Below are 23,184 nucleotides of genomic sequence, written 5' to 3'. Positions count from 1 at the left end.
ATGATTTGAAAAGCCACAGAGAGAGGTCATGGAAAGCTGTTCCAGGAACAGGCTTTTGAAAAAGGTTCTGAAGGAACTTCACTAACCGAAGAAAAATTACAGAATCATTAAAAACTAAATGCAAGTATCACCTTTGCCTGCCTGTGTAAGTGGAATGAGAGCTGCATGTTCCTTTGACGTGCTGTTTAATGGGAACTAGTGTGTTAGGGTTAAGAAACTACATGTAATCTGTTATTGTTAGGGTTGAACTTTGAAAGTAGAAATATTCTTTTTCTTTTGTTTTAATAAAAGTTGCTTATAAAATAAATAAGCCCTATTTCTTATATTATCACTCCTGGAATGAATCGATCTTTCTTCACCGCGTTAAATCTTTAAAACCTTATGGTTCTAGTCCAGTATCTTAGCCAATGCTGAGAGCTGACCAGACATAGTTCAGATTCGATGGGCCGAATGGCCTCCTTCTGCACAGTAGGGATTCTATCATTGCCTAACAGCCAGCCTGATTCTGTATACATCCGACAGCCTCACTCACACCAGCAGGAACCTCTGAAAAGAAATCAGGAGATCTAATGTTCTTTAAAGAAAAGAAATCCCATACATTTATTTCTCAACACAATAACCGTACCCCCCCCCCCCCGCGCACGTTCCTAGCCACCCACACACACCAGGCCATCTGTCTTTTGTTGCTTTTGTTCTTCCAGTTGCTACATCTTGTTGTCTTGTTGCAATCTCTCCCAGCTACAGTTTAACATTCAACACATTTTCCCTCCCTTTAATACTGAGGAAGAGTCAAACGGACATGAAACGTTACCTCTGCGTCTCTCTCCTAACAGATGCTGCCTGACCTGCTGCGTTTTCGGTGCATTCCCTGTTCTGGGGGTTAAACGTTCACCCAGTTTAACAAAACAATAAATCCACAGATAAACTTCAACCCGAACAAAAAAACGACACACAGGGCAAGAAGCAAAAATAAACTTGCCGCTCGCAGTTGAAGGAAATGGCCGTGAAACCCTCTTCCAAAAAAGCTTCCTAGTGACAGGACGGGGCAGATGGAGGTGCCTCGCGTGAGGGCGGTGAGATGGTACTGAGGGCCGATCAGCAGCTGTCTTGTCTGGTTCCTCCCACTGTCGTCAGTGCCAGTTCAACCAAAAGGCCGGTTCAGAACTAAAATCACACATTTCCTCCTCCTCAAGGCCGCGGTGGGGATGATGGGCAGGAATGTCGTTCTTGTTTTGTGCACCTTCAAACTGCTGCGTTAGTGATGCTTGCGAAGTGGTGAAGGCTCGGTAGTCTGATTAGCAATCAGCCATGAACATATCTGGACCAATCAGCAGCAGAGTTAGTCCTCCGCAGTGATGGTGGTGGTGATGGGGGAGCCGGGGTAGATGGTGAGAGGGGAGTGGGGGGGGGGAGTTATTTATTGGCTGCTGGAGCCCACATCGTGAAGTGAGTGTCCAATGTGCAGGATATCGACAGACGATTCGGAGGCCGAGTGGGGTTTGAACCCTGCACCTTCTGCCTTTGGGGCAGCAACATGACTGCTGAGCCCGGTCTCTACCACCCAGGAGTGGAATAGACAGGTTGTATTATGCCTGGGGCCCCTTATTGCTTCGGGGGGGGGGGGGGGGTCATGTGATGTGAGCACGGGAGCAGCTGTGTTTTTGCCAGCTCTGTCCACAACCATTCACAGCTGGATGTGGCAGGACAGAAGGGCTTAGAACTGATCCATTGGTTGTGGATCGCTTCGCTCTGCCTATTATTTGCTGCTTATGCTGTTTGGCTCACAAGTCGTCCGGTGTTGTAGCTTCACCAGGTTAGAACATAGAAACACACAGCACACAACAGGCCCTTCAGCCCACGATGTTGTGCCGAACTGTTGTCCTAGAATAAGGACAAATTAATCTACACCCCATCATTCTACCGTAATCCATGTACCTATCCAATAGTCGCTTGAAGGTCCCTAATGTTTCCGACTCAACTACTTCCACAGGCAGTGCATTCCCACTACTCTCTGGGTAAAGAACCTACCTCTGACATCCCCCCTATATCTTCCACCTTTCACCTTAAATTTATGTCCCCTTGTAATGGTTTGTTCCACCCGGGGAAAAAGTCTCTGACTGTCTCCTCTATCTATTCCCCTGATCATCTTATAAACCTCTATCAAGCCGCCCCTCATCCTTCTCCGTTCTAATGAGAAAAGGCCTGGCACCCTCAACCTTTCCTCGTAAGACCTACTCTCCATTCCAGTCAACATCCTGGTAAATCTTCTTTGCACCTTTTCCAAAGCTTCCACATCCTTCCTAAAATGAGGCGACCAGAACTGTACACAGTACTCCAAATGTGGCCTTACCAAGGTTTTGTACAGCTGCATCATCGCCTCGCGGCTCTTAAATTCAATCCCTCTGCTAATGAACGCTAGCACACCTTAGCCTTCTTCACTGCTCTATCCACTTGAGTGGCAACTTTCAAAGATCTATGAACATAGACCCCTCATTTTTCGGTATGCCTACTGTTGCCCCGGCATGCTCTCCTGCACTCTTCATTGACCCAGGGTTGGTGCCCTGGCTTGGTGGTAATGGTAGAGTGGGGGATATGCCAGGCCATGAGGTGGTCGAATATAATTCTGCTGCTGCTGATGGCCCACAGTGGCTCATGGATGCCCAGGCTTGAGTTACTAGATCTGCTCAAAGTCTATACCATTTAGCACGGTGGTAGTGCCACACAACACGATGGAGGGTATCCTCAATGTGAAGCTGGGACTTCGTCTTCACAAGGACTGTGTGGTGGTCACTCCTAACAATACTGTCATGGACAGACGCATCTACGGCAGGCAGGTAGGTGAGATTGAGATCAAGTATGTTTTTCCCTCTGCAGTCCCAGTCTAGCAGTTATGTTCTGTAGGACCCGGCTAACTCGGTCAGTGGTGGTACTACCGAGCCACTCTTGGTGATGGACATTGAAGTTCCCCACCCAGAGCACATTCTGCGTCCTTGCTGCCCTTCAGGCGGTGTTCAACATGGGGGAGTTCCGATTCATCAACTGAGGAGGGACTGTATATGGTAATCAATAGGCGGTTTCCTTGACCTTGTTGACCTGGTGTTATGAGACTTCCTGTGGTCCAGAGTCGATGTTGAGGACTCCCAGAGCAACTCCCTCCCGACTGTATATCACTGTGCCACCACCTCTGCTGGGCCTGTCCATGCGGTGAGACAGGAATGGTGGTGATCGTGTCTGGGACATGATTCTGTGATGACTAAGTCAGGCTGTCGCTTGACCGGTCTGTGAGCTCTCCCAATCGTGGCCCAAACCCCCAGAGGTTCGTAAGGAACCAGGTTTGCCATTGTCCTTTCTGGTGCCGAAGACAATGTCCGTCCGGTGACCTGTCCAGTTTCATTCCTTTGCATTTTCTTTGTCGTGGTTGAGTACAGCCATTTCAGAGGACTGTGGGTCTGGAGTCACATGTCGGCCAGACCAGATAAGGGCAGCAAATTTCCTTCCCTAAAAGACATTAGTGAACCAGGAGGCTGTTTAACGACAATTCACAATGGCTTCATTGGCATCGGTAGACTTTGAATTCCATAAGTTTTGCTGATTTTTAAATTCCACCATCTGCCCTGGTGGGATTCGAACCCAGGTTCCCAGAGGATTAACCTGGGTCTCTGGGTTACTTGTCCAGTGACAATTCCACTGTGCCATTGCGGCCCCTTCAGAAGGTAGACAATCTCCAATTTATTTTCTCTGAACCTTTCAAACGGGTGACTAAGCCCATGCTCCACTGGAAGGCGATACCAACGTGTGATGTTGTTTCTTCTTCAATTATCCACTCCTTAGTTTGCAATATGAATTTTACAAATTAGCATCCAAGACATTACAAACATACAATTAAAGCAACATCTGCTGCGGAAAGATTTGATTTTATAAAATGCCTTTTATGCCCTCAGGACGTCCTGAAATACTTTCCAGCCAAGAAACTATTGGCAAGTGTAGCCACTGTTGTAAAACAGGAAATGTGACAGCCAATGTGTGCACAGCAAGCTCCCACAGACGAGATCAGAGAATCTGTTTTCGGGATGTTTAGTCAGGATAAATATTGCCCAGGACACCAGGGGCAATTCCACCGTCTTCTCAAAAATCTATCAGGATCTTTTATGCCGATCTAACGCGGCAGACAGGGATTGGACACAATGTCTCGTCCACGAGACGGTGCCTCCGACTGTGCGGCATTCCCTCAGCATTGCACTGACCTACCAGCCTAGATTTGTTTCCTCAAGCCTCTGGGGTGGGACTTGAACCCATGACCCTCTCACTCAGAGGCGAGCGTGCTTGCGCTGAATAATGCTTGATGACGTAAACTCATCAATGCAACCAATGAAGAGCCACTTCCCTGTGAACCATGGGAGCTTCCAGCAGATTCTCCGGCTCGAATCCTGCTCGATGGAGAGCATTTCCAGGTGGCAAGGTGTTGAGGGATGGTGATCATGGCACTGAAAAGCAGCAGCGCACAGATCGGCTGAAACTGCTGTTGAAACGTACAATTGAAAATTGATGAGGTGTTAAACTGAGGCCCCATCTACCTGCATGAGTGGGTGTCAAAGATCCCGGGAGAGGAGAGGCGTTATGCTCAATGTCCGCACACAACATCACAAAAACAGATTGTCGCGTCATTCTAACATCGCTGCTTTCGTCTGCAAAATCAGCTGCCGCAATTCCTACACATTATAGCAGTGACTATAGCTCCAAACGAATAGGAAGCAAATCCTGCAACCCAGATTTCATTACCTCATGGGACATCAGGGGCGAAATTCTCCGTTATTGGCGCAAAGTCCGCCGATCGGCGCAAAAAACGGCGCAAACCTGACTTGCGTCACGCGGGAATAATGGTTCAAAAGTCTCCGGCCCGAAATGGGCTAGCAGCGACGTGACGGGTTCCGCGCTTGCGCAGTGGTTCACGCCGTGCGGCGTCATACGCGCCGCACGGCGTGACGGCTCATAAGGCCGCGCTGCTCCCCCCCACCCGACCTGAACATCCGACCGGAACACCCGACTGGATGGCTGGCCGCCGCTCAGCCCCGAGGTTCCAGTCACGCGATGTGGAGGCGCTCCTGGACGCGGTGGAGCAGAGGAGGGACGCCCTGTATCCCGGGCACGGCCGCAGAGTTGCCCCACGCCACAGCCGGCGTCTGTGGAGGGAAGTGGCAGAGGCTGTCACCACTGTGGCCCTGACACCACGGACAGGCACCCAGTGCCACAAGAAGGTGAACGACCTCGTCAGAGCAGCCAGGGTGAGCCTCGCTCATATCCCCCCCTCCCCCATATCCCCCCTCCCCCATATCCCCCCTCCCCATATCCCCATCCCCCTCCCCCATATCCCCCCTCCCCCATATCCCCCCTCCCCATATCCCCCTCCCCCATATCCCCCCTCCCCCATATCCCCCTCCCCATATCCCCCTCCCCCATATCCCCCTCCCCATATCCCCCCTCCCCTATATCCCCCATCCCCATAACCCCCTCCCCATATCCCCCTCCCCCATATCCCCCCTCCCCCATATCCCCCTCCCCCATATCCCCCCTCCCCCATATCCCCCATATCCCCTCTCCCCCATATGCCCCCCATATCCCCCTCCCCCATATCCCCCCTCCCCCATATCCCCCATATCCTCCCTCCCCATATCCCCCCTCCCCCATATTCCCCCCTCCCCCATATCCCCCCTCCCCAAATCCCCCCTCCCCCAATATCCCCCCTCCCCCATATCCCCCCATATCCCCCATATCCCCCCTCCCCCATATCCCCCCATATCCCCATATCCCCCCTCCCCATATCCCCCCTCCCCCATATCCCCCCTCCCCCCATAGCCCCAAGTGAATCCAGCCCTAACCTTAACCTCTGCAATGCACGCGCAACCGATGGCGTGCATTCATATACCTGCCTAACACTTGCCTTTTACCCCTGCCACCACCCCCCCCCCCACCCCCCCCCCCCCCCGCGCACACAACAATAGGGAGCATGTGAGGACTGGAGGAGGGCCCGCTGATGAGAGGCCACTGACCGTACACGAGGAAAGGGCCCTGGAACTGGCTGGCGGACCTGACGACCGGGAGGTTGCTGATGCAGAGGTCGGGGGCGTACTAGCAAGTGAGCCACCGACAGCCCGTCCCCATATCCCCCCTCCCCCATATCCCCCCCCCCCCATATCACCTGATCACTGCCTGATGTCTAACCATGCATGCTTCATTGTGTATCGCAGGACCAAACGTCCAGGCACCCATCCCCGCAGATGCAGACCGCCTGCAGGATGCCCCTCGGAGGCCACGGGAGACGGAGAGATCCGGACCCTCCGGCATGCGACGCCTGCAGGATGCCCCTCGCACACCACGGGAGACGGAGAGATCGGCAATGGGGGGGGGGGTGGTGTGCATGCGGGTGGGGTGGGTGGGGTTGGGGAGGGGGGTGAGGGTGCTGGGTGGGTGGATGGGTGGGGGGTGTGGGTGGTCGGCTGTTGCCATGGTGTGCGGTCTGTGGCCATACTACCCGATTCCCACGCCCATCTAGTCAGTGAAGCGGGCGGCTATCAGTCTGTCCCGTGCCCGCTGGGCCAGCCGGTAACGGTGGACAGCCACCCGCCTGTGTCTACCCCGTCTGCCCTGACCATTACCCCCATCCCCCTCATCTGGGGAGGACTGCGCCTCTTCCTGCTGCTCCTCCACTCCGCCCTCCTCTGCCTGCGGCACATCGCCCCTCTGCTGGGCTATGTTGTGCAGGACGCTGCACACCACAATGATGCGGCCGACCCTATCTGACCGATACTGGAGGGCGCTCCCAGAGAGGTCCAGGCACCTGAAACGCATCTTCAGCATGCCAAAGCACCTCTCTATCACTCCCCTTGTCGCTACATGGGCATCATTGTAGCGGTTCTCCGCCTCATTGCGTGGCCTCCGTATAGGCGTCATCAGCCACGATCGCAATGGGTAGCCCCTGTCGCCCAGCAACCAGCCCCTCAGCCGGGGATGGCGTCCCTCGTACATGCCGGGGATGGATGACCGCGACAACACGTATGAGTCGTGTACACTGCCTGGGTAACGGGCGCAGACTTGCAGGATCATCATGCGGTGGTCGCAGACCACCTGTATGTTCATCGAATAGGTCCCCTTCCTATTGGTGAACACGGCCCTGTTATCTGCAGGTGGCCGCACGGCGACGTGCATCCCATCGATCGCGCCCTGGACCATGGGGAACCCGGCCACGGCAGAGAAGCCCACGGCACGGGCATCTTGGCTGGCCCGGTCCACGGGGAAGCGGATGTAGCGGTGCGCCATGGCATATAGGGCGTCTGTCACTGCCCGGATGCACCGATGCACCGATGTCTGCGATATGCTGGACAGGTCCCCACTCGGTGCCTGGAATGACTCCGTTGCATAAAAGTTCAGGGCAACCGTAACCTTGACGGACACGGGGAGAGGGTGTCCCCCGCCAGTGCCACGCGGTGACAGGTGTGCCAGCAGGTGGCAGATGTGTGCCACGGTTTCCCGCCTCATCCGGAGTCTCCTCCTGCATTCCCGGTCCGTGAGGTCCTGGTATGACTGGCGGGGCCGGTACACACGGGGCGCCCTCGGGTGCCTCCATTGCCGTGGGGCCGCGACGTCCTCCTCCCCCTCCTCGTCCTGTCGGTCAGGTGTCCCTCCAGCCTGGGCGGCTGCCGCCTGCCCCTCTGCGGCAGCCTACGCCGCCTCTCTGGCACGCTCCTCCTCCTCCTCCTCATCCAGGGCAACATGGACATTAGCGGCTGCCGCCACGGCGGCCAACATCGCTGGATGATCGGAAAACATGACTGCCTGGTTGGGGGGGGGGGGGGGGGGGGGGGGGAACGACGACATGTCATCATTGCCCATATCCCCTCCTTCCCCCCAGCCAGGTGGCATGGACTGCATGGGTCCAACTGTTGGAGGCTGGCACCTGGCCAGGTGGACCAACTCACTTGCCCCCTCATCCCCCTCCCCGGCACGGACCTCCCCTCCCCCATCCCCCTCCCCGGCACGGACCCCAACCTCCTCCCCGGCACGGACCCCCCATCCCCCTCCCCGGCACGGAACCCAACCTCCTCCCTGGCACGGACCCCACCCCCATCCCCCTCCCCGACACGGACCTCCCCCCCCCATCCCCCTCCCCGGCACGGACCCCCCACCCCCCTCCCCGGCACGGACCCCCCATCCCCCTCCCCGGCACGGACCCCCCCTCCCCATCCCCCTCCCCGGCACCGACCCCAACTTCCTCCCCGGCACGGACCCCCCATCCTCCTCCCCGGCACGGACCCGCCTCCCGGCACTCCCCCGGAGCCCAGCCCACTCTAACCAACCCCCCGCCGCACACACACACACACAACCCGAGACACACCTCTTCCCACACATTCAGACTGCAGCCACGCCATCGCCTGCCCAGCGGCCAACCCCCCAGGCCGTCACTCACCTCCACGCTGGTCAGCGTGATCCTGGAGCACAGGTTCACGCCGATGAAAAGGAGGTTTGATTTACGTCGACGTGAACGGTCATCACGTCGACGGGACTTCGGCCCATCCGGAAGGGAGAATATCGGCAGGCCGAAAATCGGCTGCCTTGCGCAGACCCGTGCCATTCTCCGCGGCAGTTGCGACATTAACGCCCCGCCGACTTTTCTCCCTTCGGAGACTTCGGCAACCGGCGGGGGCGGGATTCACGGCGGCCAACCGCCATTCTCCGACCCGCTGGGGGGTCGGAGAATGACGCCCCCTGTCTCCATGTCTGCGGGTCGGGAATTGACAGTGGCGACAATGACACTCCACAAAGTACTTCATTGGTTTTTTATTTAAGGCAGGGATGGTCTTTCTGCGGGTGATGCACCTCCGAGTGAAGGATCAGGTTAGGTTGAGAAAGGGATGGGTGGGTTAGGTATTCCACTCGGGGTTTGATTCAAAGTCACAGGGAGGAGGGGCATCCTGCTGAACATAGAACATTGAACATTACAGCGCAGTACAGGCCCTTCGGCCCTCGATGTTGCGCCGACCTGTGAAACCACTCTAAAGCCCACCTACACTATGCCCTTATCGTCCATATGTCTATCCAATGACCATTTGAATGCCCTTAGTGTTGGCGAGTCCACTACTGTTGCAGGCAGGGCATTCCACGCCCTTACACACTTTGACTCATCCACGGTGGGGACATGCACTATATTAATGGGGCAGCACAGTAGGACAGTGGTTAGCACTGTTGCTTCACAGCGCCAGGGTCCCAGGTTAGATTCACGGCTTGGGTCACTGTCTGTGCGGAGTCTGCACGTTCTCCCCGTGTCTGCGTGGGTTTCCTCCGGGTGCTCCGGTTTCCTCCCACAAGTCCCAAAAGGTGTGCTGTTACGTTATTTGGACACTCTGATTTCTCCCTCAGTGTACCCGAACAGGCGCCGGAATGTGGCGACTAGGGGCTTTCCCCAGTAACTTCATTGCAGTGTTAATGTGAGCCTACTTGTGACAATAATAAAGATTATTAAAAATTATTAATGCCAATCTTTCTTTTAACCGAAAGCAGAAAACTCGGTCATTGCAAAATCCAAATTGAACATTTGCCTAAAACTAGAATTTGAAAGAATCAAATCAAACTAAACCTGGAGTTGTCCTTGCATTTGGTTGGAAGCGTAACAGCCTCTTAATTTTGATCATTAAGAAACTTTCTCGGTAAACACACAAGCCTCTTTTAAAAAATGTATTTTGGGAAATATTGATGCAATAACTGGTACACTTTACCTACCAGATAGTTTCTGCCTCTTGGGATGTTCCTGGGATCAGTGCAGCTTCCCTGTAAAGGTGAGTCCGCAATGCGGGTGAACGCTGATCTCAGCCTCCCACTGACCTTCAATCAAACCAGGAGAAAACTGTGGAGCCGGACTTTACGGCTCTGTCACGGCGGGATTGGGGCTGGAAAGCGGGTCGAGCAGTTCAAAAGTCCAGTGACTTCGGTGGGATGGGTTGTAAAATTCCACCCGTGAAGTTTAAAGCGTTTTTACAACCAGAGGAAGGTGGAAAATGAACTTGCAGCCTCCACTCGCTTCCAACCAATCCTCCCTCTCTTGGAATAAAATCCACCATAAGCATTTAAAATAATTCCTGTGATTCACTCAGATGTTTTGCCAAGCTGATCATTCTTGAGAGAATAGTTTCCATTTCAATGTTTTTTCCCAAATTAAAAAAACGTTTCCACAGACTTGTGCGGTGGCTTCTGACTTAATGGCTCGATGCCCGAGTCTCTCAATCTATGGGGAGAAGTGAGAGAAGGAAGTCTTTGTTCAGAGCCTTCCACTATCCTGAATTTCAGAATTTGGCTTCAGTGAACGCCACCCCCTCCTTTACAGGGGTTTCCTGGGATTATTACTCAGTCTCTCAAATATCTACTCCTCACCCAGTCTGCTGTGCTACTTTGTGAACTCGCTTCAGCGTGACAAGATATCTTTTGACAAGTTATCCCGAAAACTGCAATTGATTACAAAGGCCAGTCAGAAGTAAGAGTTAATATTTTGCTTTTGTACTTTGGTGAGACTACTGCAGAGGCTAATGGATATTTCGAGTGAAGAATAGATTTACACTTTTCTCTCTTTCTTTTCTAAGTTTGTGAAAATGTTAAAACTTCTATAACCACGGACAATAACGGTTGGTAGTTAAAAACTTTCGGTATTCAGAAATTGAAGACTAAATCCCCTATAGCACAGAAGGAGGCCTTTACCCCTGCATGTTTTTTTTTCAGCATTTATTCCAATTACCATTTGCAAGTTATTGTTCAATCTGCTTTCAGGCTGCACATTCCCGATCAAAGGTACAAAAAGACACAGCTCTCATCCGTTTTTTAGTCAATGATATTTATTAATGTCAAAGCTCTTGTCTGAGTTGTTAATCCAGAATAATCTGCGGAGGAATACAGTAAAAACACAGGCTTTAAGAGCACCCGGGATATATTAGCATACAAAAGCAGTTGGAATGTTTGGAAAACTAGCCTCACCTCCAATATTTTACTGGTATTTATGTCCAGCGTTAAATCATCAAAACTTTTCTCTGTTATCAGGCTTGGAGAATCCTCCCTCAACTGTGGGGGAAATCTGAGCGCTGCCCACAGTTCTGCACAATGAAAGGGCAGGAAATGGGCCCAGGTACATTGTACTTTAACACTGCAAAATCCTGATCCTAGCTGCAGAAGGTCCTCACGATCACAAATCAAGGGCAGTTGCTGATTTTTTATTTGGCAGTTGGGACTTTCAGAAAGCAAAGCGATCATTTCAGAAACACACACATTTTCCAGCTTGCAGCAATTCATTCGTATCCCCGTTAAATTTGGCGCGAAACACAATGCCCCACCCAAAGATTGAGCAATGAGAGGAGGGGCCAGTGGCAGACTAAACTACTGCAGGGAACATCTTCAAGTGACGGAACAATAACGTTGTTGAAGAACAACTTTAAAAATTGATTTCAGCAGTTTGGGTTTTTCAAGATGCTTTTTCACTTCATTGTCCATTGAGGTTGTAGCCAGTTAAAATGGCTAACTCCCGATTTAGAATGGCTAACTCCCGATTTAAAATGGCGAACGGCAAAGGCTGATGGGAAAGTCAGCCAACAGGACACAAACGAGCAGCTGCGGGTTGGCTGTGTATTTACCTCTGGAAAGGCCAGACAAGATCGATACCAGCAACCATCAGCATAACAAAACACCAGCCATCTGCATACTAATGAGCAATCCCCGGGAACAATGACCAACATTTAGATACATAAAGCCAACCCAGACTCATCGGCGCCAGCAGAAGCCTACACAAAGGGAGGTGAACGACCACCTCAAGACCGCCCATCGATCAAGGAACCGCTCCAGTATTGGAGAAAATCGAACCAAGTGATTGGGACAAAGTCCAATCACTTGGAACCAGGTACAAGGTCCGCCCCCAAAGGCGGGAAGCCCCTGGGGACTATAAGAATAGAGTCCAAGTTCAAATCGTCCTTCTCTTCTTGACCGGGTCACTCAGCAACACGAACCAACCCTTGACAGTGAGCAGTCCAGCCATCGCTGAAATCTAGTAAGTCTTACTTCAACGCTCGCTACGAGATAGGCGCTCCTAGCTACCAATCTGTACCAACTTTGAATCCCGCAGGCTCAGAACCCGAACGAAAGGCCATTCGTTTCCCTAGCCTGGTGGGCCAGTTCCGAGTTAAGTATTGGCCCGTTAGTCGTAGAAGTAGCTTAGACGTAGAATTTATGCATGAGTAGTGATTACTGTGTATAATAAATGTGCTTTGATTTAAATCTTACTAAGCGGTGCATTGGATTATTGATCATTACTCGGACTTGCACCACGTGGCGGTATCATAAAGATACCTGGCGACTCAAGAGCAAAGGTGATAAAACAGAGCAATTAAACTAAGGCAAAAGTTAGCAACAAGGTTTAGAGGAAAATTCTAACTAGTCAAAGTAAGAAACAAATTCTTCAATCAGAGCAGGCTATTTCTAGGGAATCGAGGGTTATGGAGATAAGGTGGGAAAGTGGAGTTGAGGATTATATCAGGACAGCCATCATCTCATTAAATAGCAGAGCAGTCGATGGGCCGAATGGCCTACTTCTGCCACTACGTCTTATGGTCTTACTAAACCCAACTACCTCAACCAGCAGTGATTTTTTTTTAAAAAAGAGCATTTTCAGTCCACATGGTTTTTCCTTTGGGGAAGATGGGTAAGCAGCGGAAGAATTCCCGATCTGATTATCAGCCTGTTGAACCTCGCCATGATCATTCCTTCCATGGCACTGGGCTTAAAGACAGAGCTTCTGATGCAGAGGAAGGGGCCCTACCACTGTGCCTCGAAACCTTTGTCACCAACAGCAGTTTGGAAAGGCCACGGATTAACAAACTGAGCAAGTTTCTAGAACCGCCGCCTCAGTAATTATAGAATGCCAAAAGATTGGTGAAGGCCAGAGAGACGCAAACACACATTCCAGCCCAGCGAATATCACAAGGGAAAAATATATTTACCCCCTGAACTCTCCAACAATCCAGACACAAACAGATCCCTTTTACAGGCTCATCATTCCCCGTGCCTGGTGCAATAGTTAGCGTGTTAGTGTCACGAAGAGCAGATTATCTAATCATTCATTTCATTACCACATCACAGACATTTCTGTAGTGACTACATTTAATAACTCAAGAATTTTGAGGCAATCTTTCTCGCTTCTAAGACACAGAACGCAACAAGCTGTTGAACAATGAGAGCATCACAATTGGATCCTATCTGTAGTCATGTGTACACTGTAGAGGAAGCATTCTGATGGGAGATATCTGCCTATCTTCACACAAGGTCAAAGTGGGACATTATTTTTTTCCTTAAATGTACATTCTTTATAAATAGTCGACAGATATAAATATAATATATTAAATTCATCACAAACATACAAACATTTTATATAGTTTGGGAATCTCTGGGATAATTGCAGACTTGCAAGGAAATGTGTCTTTCATCCCAGATTGTATAAATATATAAATATTTACACAGATTAAAGGGAACTGGCACTCCAGCATGAATTAATTGTTAACATCTTCATGATGCAATTTGTTGGAAATAATCCTGGCGGAGTGTCCAATAAACAATCAAAAAGGTCTTTGTAGAATGGCTTTATTTTTTCTTTCTTTGTTTCTTCATTGCAAGTCAGATCCATCGCTGGCACCATGCAGTTGTTCAGCATTATTAATCTTGATGGAGCTGTGGATAAAAGAAAGTCCACTAGTTAGTCTGCACTTTGTCATTCCAACCTTTAAGACCTTGGACAACCTTGAACAATGTTGGCCTCCTGGCACAAGGGGGAGGCAGAACCTTGAGCCACAGAGACAGTGTGGTGAGGAAGCCTGAGGTTGATCTCCACTGGCAGAGGACTGAGTTAGGAGGAAGGATATGAGGAAGTTAAGGTTCCGGACTGTGGTGCCCAACAATGACTGAGAGGAGGAATTTCAGCTCCAATATTACTTTAAGTCAAAGTTTGTCAGTAGGGCAAACTGGAAAGACACACTTACAACACAAACTGGCATGTATTTGCTGCCTTAATTGTTAAAACAAATGTTCTAAAGAGTTTCAAAGAAGCATTAATTAGACAAAAATAAACCTGACGTGTGAGGACGAACTATTAGGTGTTGCTCGCTCAGCACAGCTAACAAGTGGAGTTTTAAGAAGAGACTTCAAGGAATAAGCAGAAAAAGCAATTTTTGGAGGAATTCCGAGAGAGTGAAGCCTGAATGGCTGAATATGGGATGGAAGGGAAGACAATGTTGGAGGAAAGGAGAGATTTCAGTCTGGAGAAGATTATGAAGATAGGGAGGAAAGACCATGAAGGAATTTTTTTAAAAACGGAGGACATTTAGATTGAGGCTTTGGAGGAACTAGTGTAGGTTGGCAAGTAGGACAGGAAGTGGACAATAATAATAATAATCTTTATTATTGTCACAAGTAGAAGTTACTGTGAAAACCCCCGAGTTGCTACACTCCAGCGCCTGTTCGGGTACACAGAGGGAGAATTCAGAATGTCCAATTCACCTAACAGCACATCTTTCGGGACTTGTGGGAGGAAACCGGAGCACCCGGAGGAAACCCACGCAGACACGGGGAGAACGTGCAGACTCCACACAGCCAGTGACCCAAGGCGGGAAGCGAACCTGGGACCCTGGATCTGTGAAGCAACAGTGCTAACCACTGTGCCGCCCTAGTATTGGAGAGGAGTCAAAAGGATTCATTTGAGAACAGAATGATCAGTATGAGGGACGTACTGTGGGTAGCACGTGAGTCACTGTGTTAGAGACAAATAATAGCGGGAACAACTGTTTCCTGTTGGATAATCCAAGATGAGTATTCCTTATCACTATCCATGTCCTAAAATGATTCAATTTGAACTGAAGAGGGTTTTATGCACAAATCCATTCGCTTTGATTCAACAGCAAAAGCTGCTTTCGCTAAAACAGAATATTTTATTTTTATTTTTTTTTTTTAAATGTATTTATTTTTAAAATATATTTAGAGTACCCAATGATATATTTTTTTTCCAATTAAATGGCAATTTAGCGTGGCCAATCCACCTACCCTGCACATCTTTGGGTTGTGGGGGTGAAACCCACGCAGACACGGGGAGAATGCGCAAACTCCACACGGACAGTGACCCAGGGCCAGGATTTGAACCCGGGTCCTCAGCGCCGTAGTCCCAGTGCTAACAACTGCGCCACATGCCACCCCTTCAAACAGAATCATTATCATGTGAAGTGGCAGTTGGATCCAACAAACAGGCACAGACTGACCTGGGACGGGTAATGATAAACCAGACTCCAGGTTCACTATCAAATGGTCCATGCATAGGTAGGAGAAAGGAATTCAAAAATTAAATCATTGGTTCAAACTGTCACAGTTTTCCTTCACAAGAAGGCAAACACTTTCTTTCCAAGTTATTTCCTTCCATATCCTGACCCCTGGCAGAAAGTCCAAATCACCCATCATCCCCTTGCTCGGTGACCCGTATCGGTTCCTGATGCAGCAACCTCTTGAGTTTAAAATTCTCATCCTTGGATTCAAATCCCTCACAATAATAATCTTTATTGTCATAAGTAGGCTTGCGTTAACACTGCAATGAAGCTACTGTGAAAAGCCCCTAGTCGCCACACTCCGGCGCCTGCTCGAGTACACAGAGGGAGAACTCAGAATGTCCAATTCACCTAACAGCACGTCTTTCGGGACTTTGTGGGTGGAAACCGGAGGAAACCCACGCAGACATGAGGAGAATGTGCAGACTCCGCACAGACAGTGACCCAAGTCGGGAATCGAACCTGGGACCCTGGGGCTTTGAAGCAACAGTGCTAAGCACTGTGCTGCCCTATGGCCGTATCCCTCTCTATATCTGTAGCCTCCTCCAGCCCTACAATCCTCCAAGACGTCGGCACTCCTCTGGTTCTCGCACCTGTTGAGAATCTTAAATTTCCTTCCCTCCACCATTGGTGGCGATGTCGTCAGCTTCCGAGATGCTAAACCTCTCTCCCTTCCTTTAAGATGGTCCTTAAAGGGGTGGCACGGCGGCGCAGGGGTTAGCACTGCCAAAGACCCGGGTTCGATCCCGGCCCCGGGTCACTGTCCGTGTGGAGTTTGCACATTCTCCCCCTGTCTGCGTGGGTCTCATCCCCACAACCCAAAGATGTGCAGGGTAGGTGGATTGGCCACACTAAATTGCCCCTTAATTGGAAAAAAAAAAGAATTGGGCACTTTTAAATATTTTTTTAAAAAAGATGGTCCTTAAAACCAAACTATTTGACCAAACCTTTGCTCACGAGCCCCAATATCTCTTTCTGGCTCGGTGTTCTATTTAGTTTGATCGCAAAGTGCGTTGGGACATTTTACTGCATCAAAAAGGTTTTATATAAATGCAGGTTGTTGTTGCTGGCGAGATCGGCCTTCATCCACAGCTGACAGGCCTGCAAGCTGGGGCAGGCTACTGTTGTGATTAACCTTCCCTGAAGTCAAAGGTCAAAGCGCAAGGGGGCGACCAGCCGACAGCAGGTGAAGGATCATGGTTACAATCCCAAAGCCAACACTCACATTCCAAACTGCGGTACCGCCTCCAGAAATACAGGGTTTCCTTTAAATAGCATGGAAAATAAACATAACAGAGGGGAAAGCTGAAGGTAAGGCAATGATCCAGGATTGGAACTTGCACTTTGTAGCAGCTTTCTATTCCTCGCCGCAGCAAAACGAGGGGGATAGAACATGCACCAGCTCCATCTACTGACAGAATTCCTTAACTGAAGGAAATTCCTCTTGGCTTCACTATCCTCAACCCCCTATTCACCCTTGGGAGTGCAGTCACACCCTGAACACTCCTTCCTGATCTGTGGTTTACCAGCCCTGAGACCCCCCCCCCCTTCCCCCCCACCCAAAGAACGAGTCAAGCAGGTGGAAACAAGCTGAATATTTGATGGCGGAAATAATTTGCATTTATACAGCGCCTTCCATACCCGTCCCAAGGTGATTCACAGTCAATGAAATCCTTTTGAAGTGCAGTCACTGTTGTAACGTAGGAAACACAGCTGCCAAGTGTGCGCACAGCAGGATCCCACAAGTAGCAACTTGATAATGATGGACCATCCACTGATTTGTGCTAGTGCGGATTCTTCAAAAGATTCTAACCAACCAGATCCACTCCCCTGCCCTTTCCCCGTGGTCTCGTCAATTGTTCCCCTTCCCCTTTGAGTGTTTATCCAATTGACCTTTTGAAACTTATTGCTGAATCTGCTTCCCTCGCCCTCCCGGGTCAGATAATAAATAATCGCTGCATAAAAAAAACATTCTCCTCGTCACCTCTCGATTCTTTTGCCAATTATCTTAACTCTGGCTCACCTGGTTAGCCAACTTCCTGCCAGCGCAAACATTCTCTCCTGATTTCCTTTCTCAAAACCCCGCCCATCTCTATAAACTGTTCAAAGGAATATTAACAGTTTGATGCTTTTCTACTTTTCCTATGTTGCACATACCTGCCCTTGTATCTTGTGGACGAGGCCACATATCCTGCTGACCATCTCCAGTCCATCATCGGAGAATTCCTGGCTGAAGCTGTTCTCGACATATTCGTAATATTTTAGAATCACTTTCCTGAAAGCAGACAGGTCGCCCGTTAGTTAATTCACGCAAGGCAAGCTGCTCGGTTTGGGGAGGGGGTACCTGGAGGGGGTGGGTTTGTGAAAGTGGTGGTTTGGTTTCTTGGTTGCGCAGATTTGTAAATGCAGTGAATCCCCAATCCACGGGGAGCTACACTCAAAAGTTGAGGGTCCGCGTGCATAAATCTCAAAAATCTATCAAGCAAGTTCAGCAGGTAATTGGTAAGGCAAATAGAACGTTGGCCTTCATTTCAAAGGGAATAGAGTAGATAAATAGGGACATCCTGCTGTACCTAGACAAGGACCCAGTTTGACCACAGCTGGAATACTGTGAACGGTTTGGGTCCCTGTTATAACCTGCCTACTTACCATTGGCTGGGGACTAATGACTATCCCACAATCCTGTGGGAGTATGAGCTTCCCCAATGAGGGGGGCGGAGAAACCACTAGTAAACTCCTAGTATAAATAAGCTGGCCAGTTCAGGAACCAGGAGGAAGGAGTATGTAGCAAGGGAATTTACTGCTACTGTTATAGTAAATAAATGTTATTACTTTGTATCCTTAAACTCGTGCTGGTTTCTTCGTGGCCCTTACAAAACTGGCGACGAGGGTTAAAGTGGATAGCTGTCTACACTGCTGAAGCCACCTCCCTGGATTTTTGTTGGATGCAGGTTGGAAGTTGTTTTCTATTATACCATGCCTCTGACCGGACGTTTGGATGTTTTTGATGCTGCGCTGGAAAGCTGGAACCAGTACACACAACGGATGCATTACTATTTCCGGGCAAACAATATCACCGAAAACGAGCGCCAGGTGGTCATATTGCTCACCGCCTGCGGCCCGCATACGTTTGGGGTGATTAGGAGCCTTACGTACCCAGCTGCGCCGGACACCAAAACGTTTGATGAACTTGTGAATATAGTGGGGCAGCATTTTAACCCAACCCCGTCCACGATAGTCCAGCGTTACCGGTTTAATACCGCTGAGAGGACCCCTGGAGAATCCCTTGCCGATTTTCTATCCAGGCTACGCAGGATTGCGGAATACTGTGACTATGGTGAGACCTTGTCAGAAATGTTATGCGACCGTTTGGTTTGCGGTATTAACAATGCAGCCACCCAGAGAAAGTTGTTAGCGGAGCCGACATTGACTTTTCAACAGGCCATTCAAATAGTCTTGTCCCGAGAGAGCGCAGAGCGAGGAGTACAGGAGCTATAGGGAATGGAAGTGCATGCCTTGGGCGCAACCCCTTCCGTCCGAAAACGTCCCCCCACACTCCTGCGGTACCTTGGGCGAGGCAACGTCCGGACCGACGCCAGTGGCCATCGGACATTCGTCCCCGAAGGAAGCCTTCTCCAGAGCCAATGGATGAGGAGCCATGTCCGTGTCAGACTTGTAGGCGCCGACCCCGTCGCAGACGGCGGTCCTGGGGACGCCAGAGGCGCCGTCGTTCCGACCGAAACTGGGACCAGCCCAGGGGCCGTAACTGGGACCAGCCCAGAGGCCGTACCTTCCACGTGGATGAACCTGCGGCGACTACTCCTGAGGACGTGGAGACGGAGGACGACTGCCTGCAGCTGCATTGTGTGGCAGCTCCCTGTGTGGCCCCCATTAAGGTGACAGTACGGGTCAATGGCCACCCACTTGAGATGGAGTTGGATACTGGCGCAGCGGTCTCCGTGATTGCCCAGAGGACATTCGACCGCATCAAGCAGGGTATACAGATCCTTACATTAACCGACTCACAGGCCAGGTTGGCCACCTACACGGGGGAACCACTGGACATTGCAGGAACTACAATGACCCCTGTTGTCTATGGACGCCAGGAGGGGCGTTTCCCACTTATCGTGGTGCGCGGCCATGGGCCCAGCCTGTTAGGTCGGGACTGGTTGCGCCATTTGCGGTTGCAATGGCAGCACATCCTCCAAACAGTTTCTGAAGGGTTGACTGAGGTGCTAGGACGATACCCAGATGTATTCCAGCCTGGTTTGGGGAAAATAAAAGGGGCCGTAGCCCGTATCCAAGTTAAACCAGGAGCCACGCTGCGCTATTTCCGGGCGCGCCCAGTGCCTTACGCCTTGCTCAAGAAGGTAGAAGGGAAGCTCACTCGTTTGGAGAGTTTGGGTATTATCAGGCCCGTCCGTTTTGCTGACTGGGCAGCACCAATTGTACCTGTAATGAAGCCAGATGCCACAGTTCGCTTGTGTGGCGACTATAAACTTACAGTGAATACAGTTTCCCGACTCGACCGATATCCAATGCCTCGCATAGTGGATCTCTACGCGAAACTTGCAGGTGGACTCTCGTTCACAAAATTAGATATGAGTCACGCCTACCTGCAGTTGGAGCTGGACCCTGCCTCCCGACCATATGTAACGATTAATACACACCGGGGCCTGTATGAATATACACGGTTGCCCTTTGGAGTATCCTCTGCCTGCGCAATTTTTCAACGTGTTATGGAGGGCATTTGGAGAGGTTTACCACGTGTGGCTGTCTACCTAGATGACGTTTTGATTACAGGGACGTCGGAGCAAGAACATTTGGAAAATTTGGAGGCTGTCCTTAGACGCCTTTCGGAGGCTGGAGTCCGTTTACGTCGCACAACGTGTGTATTTCAGGCAAAGGAAGTAGACTACCTAGGTTATCGGGTGGACCGCGAAGGTCTGCACCCCGTCGCAGAGAAGGTGCGTGCAATTCAACATGCCCCCACCCCGACTGACACTTCGCATCTTCGTTCTTTTCTCGGTCTCGTAAACTATTACGGGAAGTTCCTCCCCAATCTGGCAACTACGCTGGCCCCTTTGCACCTTCTGCTAAAGAAAAATCACACCTGGGTTTGGGGTCAGCCGCAAGAAACCGCTTTCCGGCGGGTAAAGCAACAATTGTCGTTGTCTGGGTTACTAACCCACTATGATCCTGGAAACCCTTTGCTCGTCACGTGTGATGCATCCCCGTATGGTATTGGGGCCGTCCTGTCCCACAAGGTGGAGAACGGGGCCGAGCGACCGATAGCTTTCGCCTCCCGCACATTGACTGCAGCGGAGAAAAAGTACGCGCAGATCGAGAAGGAGGGCCTGGCAGTGGTTTTTGCGGTGAAACACTTCCACCAGTACGTGTACGGCCGCCACTTCACTATCGTGACTGATCATAAGCCCCTGCTGGGACTTTTCAGAGAGGATAAGCCAATACCGCCCATTGCTTCTGCACGGATCCAGCGCTGGGCTTTGTTGCTTGCTGCATACGAGTATTCACTGGAGCACAAACCAGGTACGCAGATAGCAAATGCCGACGCACTGAGCAGATTGCCTTTATCGACCGGCCCCATGTCGACCCCCACGACCGGTGAGGTGGTTGCAACCCTAAATTTTATGGACACCTTGCCTGTCACGGCATCACAGATCCGTGAGTGGACCCAGACGGAGCCAGTCCTGTCAAAGGTTCCGCACATATTCCTGTATGGTGGGCAGCATAGACAGCTCCCAGGCGAGTTGCGGGCATTTTCCTCCAAGCTGTCAGAATTCAGCGTGGAAGACGGCATCCTCTTGTGGGGGACGCGTGTGATTGTCCCGGAAAAAGGCCAGGAGCTGATACTATCAGATTTGCACAATGGGCATCCAGGCGTGACAAATGAAAACGTTGGCCCGGAGTTATGTCTGGTGGCCAGGCCTCGACACCGACATTGAGAAGGTGGCCCAAAACTGCTCCATTTGCCAGGAGCATCAGAAGCTTCCGCCGGCATCCCCTACATCACTGGGAATGGCCAGGGCGGCCTTGGGCACGCTTGCATGCAGATTTCACAGGCCCTTTTCAAGGATCCATGTTCCTTCTACTAATTGACGCCCAGTCCAAATGGCTAGAGGTGCATAAGGTGCAGGGGACAACGTCCTGCGCAACAATTGAAAAGATGCGTTTATCGTTTAGTACACATGGCCTCCCCGAGGTGCTGGTCACGGATAATGGCACTCCATTCACAAGTGAGGAGTTTGCTAGGTTCACAAAGATGAACGGCATCCGCCATATCCGCACTGCCCCTTACCACCCGGCTTCAAATGGGTTGGCAGAGCACGCAGTGCAGACATTCAAAAGAGGCCTAAAGAAGCAGTCTTCCGGATCAATGGACACGAGACTGGCTCGCTTTTTGTTTATGTACAGGACCACCCCCCATGCAGTGACTGGGGTAGCTCCCGCAGAATTCCTATTGGGCCGGAGACTTTGCACCCGCCTTAGTATAGTTTTCCCGGACATTGGCGCAAAAGTACGTTGCACACAAGAACGGCAGGGACAGGGATTTTCTCGGCATCGTCCGATTCGGCAGTTTGCGCCCGGTGACCCAGTATTCGTTCGGAATTTTGCTGGTGGTGCCCAATGGGTTCCTGGTGTAATCTTTCGCCAAACGCGCCCTATATCTTACCAAGTGCAAGCCCAGGGTCGTCTCCAGCGAAAACATGTAGACCACGTCCGGTCCAGAAGATCATCCCCTCAAAAGATTCCCCGCCCCCGGAGCTCATTTCAACAGCCGCAGAGACCAGAGACAAGGGAAGGTCGTTCTCACAATCTTCCACTGGTGCCTCACTCGAAGCCTGTGCAGGTCGTTACGGGACCGAATGGAGATAGAGACGCTGACATGACGGAGGCAGCAGACTCTGACTCCGAGATGGAGACACAGGATGCATCAGAGGGGGAATCCTCGGGTCCACGGGCCATGGATGTACAACCGCGCCGTTCATCACGGAAACACCTGTCTCCGTCTCGTTACACGCCGCCTGATCCAGCGCCGCGTGCAAATGGCGTCCGGCCTGCGGCCAAACGAGTCCGACGCTTTCCTTCGCCAGGGTCTTCGGTGGATTCCTTGGACTTTGGGGGGGGAGGGATGTTATAACCTGCCTACTTACCATTGGCTGGGGACTAATGACTATCCCACAATCCTGTGGGAGTATGAGCTTCCCCAATGAGGGGGGCGGAGAAACCACTAGTAAACTCCTAGTATAAATAAGCTGGCCAGTTCAGGAACCAGGAGGAAGGAGTATGTAGCAAGGGAAGTTACTGCTACTGTTATGTATATATGTTATAGTAAATAAATGTTATTACTTTGTATCCTTACACTCGTGCTGGATTCTTCGTGACCCTTACAAAAGTCCCCTTATCTAAGGAAAGCTATACTGGCATTGGAAGCAGTCCAGAGAAGGTTCACTAGGTTGATTCCAGTTATGAAGGGGTTTTCGTCGGAGGAGAGGTTGAGTAGATTGGGCCTGTACCAGAGGCGGACTTTCAATGACGCTGTCACCAGCTTAGGGATTCCCAGGCCCGAATGATTAATCTGACAACTCTATGTCTGACTAAGCCACCAGAGGAAAGAAAACTACTTTCCTGCAAGACACAGAATCAACTCTCGCTAGAGGGAGATTACCTCCGCTGCTTAAACAGTTAAGTGTGGCGCGGCGGGGGGGGGGGGGGGGGGGGGGGGGGGGGGAGAATCCAGCCCACAGAGTTTAGAAGTAGGAATCTGCTCAGAGTCCTT

At 50.9% G+C, this 23,184-nt stretch overlaps 2 protein-coding genes and 1 long non-coding RNA gene across 4 annotated transcripts in view; 1 reads left to right on the top strand and 2 right to left on the bottom strand.

Moving 5' to 3' along the window:
- The window catches only part of phldb1b (pleckstrin homology-like domain, family B, member 1b), a 405,781-nt gene extending 395,988 nt beyond the window's left edge, over positions 1-9,793 (bottom strand). The window contains exon 1 of the mRNA XM_072486416.1: positions 9,772-9,793. The gene's annotated coding sequence lies outside the window, so the exon portion shown is untranslated. The remainder of the gene's footprint in view (positions 1-9,771) is intronic.
- A 617-nt stretch (positions 9,794-10,410) lies between these two features.
- Positions 10,411-23,184, top strand: part of LOC140398135 (interleukin-18-like) — a 76,127-nt gene continuing 63,353 nt past the window's right edge. For both annotated transcript variants that reach the window (XR_011937422.1, XM_072486431.1), the window contains exon 1: positions 10,411-10,519. The gene's annotated coding sequence lies outside the window, so the exon portion shown is untranslated. The remainder of the gene's footprint in view (positions 10,520-23,184) is intronic.
- LOC140398136 (uncharacterized) overlaps positions 10,857-23,184 on the bottom strand; it is a 56,662-nt gene continuing 44,334 nt past the window's right edge. Inside the window, exons 3-4 of the long non-coding RNA XR_011937423.1 lie at positions 17,541-17,658; positions 10,857-13,746 (exon numbers count right to left, since the gene is read on the bottom strand). This is a non-coding gene — a long non-coding RNA (uncharacterized lncRNA). The remainder of the gene's footprint in view (positions 13,747-17,540; positions 17,659-23,184) is intronic.

The sequence above is a fragment of the Scyliorhinus torazame genome, chromosome 21 (genome assembly GCF_047496885.1).
Source record: "Scyliorhinus torazame isolate Kashiwa2021f chromosome 21, sScyTor2.1, whole genome shotgun sequence".
Classification (NCBI taxonomy): Eukaryota; Metazoa; Chordata; class Chondrichthyes; order Carcharhiniformes; family Scyliorhinidae; genus Scyliorhinus; species Scyliorhinus torazame.
The sequence above is the reverse complement of the archived record's forward strand: the minus strand, read 5'-3'. Positions and strand labels throughout refer to the sequence as shown.